Raw genomic sequence first — 2,819 nt, forward strand, 5'->3', positions numbered from 1 at the left:
ACACAGGCCGACTCGGTAAAAAGAATAAAATGTGTTTATATTCTTCCCAAAGCGAATATGACCAGTTTAAATTTAGGATAAAGATACTTGACAGGGCCACGTATACCCTATTAGTCCAAGCCGCCTAATTGACACCCCTATTGGAGGCGGAGTCGGTCAGCATAACCCATAAAATATTTTCCTTTACCTTTCTTCATAAAAAATTCCAAAACGAACGAACTATTAGAATTACGCTCTGACTGAATGCAAAGACTGGAATATTTGACCATTGAATTTTGACCAAAGGCATTCTACATTTTGACTTAACAACTTTCTGGGTTTTCTGGGTTCAATTATTATTAACCAAAAGGTCCAAAACCGGCGTGCGATTGCAACATTGATCCAACAGGCCGCATGTGACCACAACCGCAATGTTTTTTGTCTCTTTCATTAAACGACAGAACCTAAACTAAATTTTCTCAATCTAACAAAATTAGAAACCAAACATGCATTGATCGATTATTTTAAGAAAGAATCCAGTTCAAGCATTGATCAATCAAGATGATAAAAATTATGAAAGAATTGCAGCTGTCACCCTTTACATTTAGAGTATTTGTTTTTAAAGAGAATATTATATCATTTGGAGAATATTTATAAATTTAGAGAGTTAAAATTTTGAATTACTTCAATAAATATTTTATATTTAACACTTAATTTTACTACTATAAAAAAATATTTATTATTTTTCTCTATATTTTATTTGGGTAATGCTTGTGTATATAATGGTGTACACACAGCATTACACCCCATCATATGGAGGGGCTCACATACAATAAAGGAAAATTCTATTTGTACATAATGGTGTCCATAATGTGATGTGACAATCATCCGGTTGTTGATGTGCAAATGTGAAATTTGAATTAAAGGTTGGATCCAATGCCACGTGTAATTATGAACATCATTGTGTAGACAATTATGTACATGTAGCACTTCCCTAAAATAAAATATTTATGGACCTCCCTCCATATGAGGGGTGTGTAATGCATTATGTACACCTCAAGGTATACACATAGCATTTCTTATTTTATTTTAACAAATTTTTCTCCAGATTATTTTATCATTTTTCTACATTAAAAATTAAAACACTTTGAATGCATTTAATTATAGAAAGTAAGTTTGAGTTTCCAAAATTTACTCTCTTAATTAAAATATTAATTTAAAGAGTATCTTAAACATGATTTTAAGGACCAACTCTTTAAAATAGAGAGCATCCCATATATTAAAGAGTCTCTTGGAGGTTTTAATGGTTTGAAGTTGGTTTTATCAATTTTGATCAATTATTAAGCGATACTCATTAGTCGATATAGAAGTTGAAGGTCAAATGAGTTCTACTATGCGAGTTGATATTGCAGTATATTTAATTTCTCAAAATAATTTTGATTCAAGAAGGAATGGAGGTTGAAAATTAGTTGATTGGATATGAAATCAGAACTTTACCAAAACAAGAATTGTGTCTTTTGAATGAACTGATAAATAGCATGCTTGTTACACTTGAATTTTTTGTAATATTGTAGGGATTTTTTTTATTTTTTTGTAGGGAAAATGATATTAAAAAAAAATTTTGTAAACCAACATCCTTTCACTTATCAATAAGAAAATTAATATTACATAGTATTAAATCTATGGAGATAGAGATAGAGATAGAGATAGAGATAGAGAAGATAGTATTTTTAATATAGAGTTTAATTTGAATCATAAATGTTTAGATTATAGTAGATTTTATATTTTGATTATATTACATTAGTTGCTCTATATATAGAGAGCTTATTTATTGTAAAACTTGAATATGAATAAACTAATTTATACTTTGTCCTAATTTTTTATTTTCTTTGATTCCTTTCTTTTCTTGTTCGCTTTTCAATTTTTCGTTGTTAAATTGTTATGTTCCTTCATCATAATTATATTCTACATTACATACATTCAAACTATATTGTGCCAATTTGGCATATTGTTTTATAAACTTTTCAAAAAATTGTATCCTTAAATCATGCGTGACTTGAAAGTGATCATATTTCAGTATTGGCATATTTGGTTAAAAAAAAAAAAAAAAACTGATCATACTAAACAATATTTAAAAACATTAAAATATTGTCCACTATGATAATATTTAATAGGACTGCACAAAAAAATCGTGAATCCATAAACCGAATTGAACCTATTGGTTTGAAATAGTTCGTTCAGGTTCACGTGAACCCACAAATATTTTTTCCCTCAAACCGCTCCAACCCTTTTCAAATGGTCCAGTTTAGATTTCAATTTTCAAAAAACGCACAAATAAAATCGAATCTTTTTAATTAAAAATTAATTTTAAATTATAAATGTCACAATTTTCACTTTTCATAAAAAATACAAATTACAACCAGTCCATTGAAATTAATCATATAATATAAATTAGGTTCATCATTACTAGTCCATGATTTTACAAGTCCACTACACACGTCTTGACCTAATATATAAACTAAATTAAAATTATCCCCAAATTATGTTATACACACACACACACACACAATTCGAATCATATATAATTTGATAAAACTAAGTTAGCAAATCACGCCCAAAATTTCAAAAGCCCTAAACTAAATTCTCATTTCTCAAAAATTTGATGCCTACTCACCACTGCTGAAAGAAATGCGATTCCCAACCGTCGACATTATTACTAGATGCTAACTTGCTACTACTTTTTTGCCTTTTTATTTGTTTTTGAATTTTAGACAAATATGAATATAATTTAACAATTAAAATTATTAGTTCTCATTTAAACTTATATGTTAACTTGTTTT

Source organism: Olea europaea, unplaced genomic scaffold, assembly GCF_002742605.1.
Source record: "Olea europaea var. sylvestris unplaced genomic scaffold, O_europaea_v1 scaffold2591, whole genome shotgun sequence".
Taxonomy (NCBI): Eukaryota; Viridiplantae; Streptophyta; class Magnoliopsida; order Lamiales; family Oleaceae; genus Olea; species Olea europaea.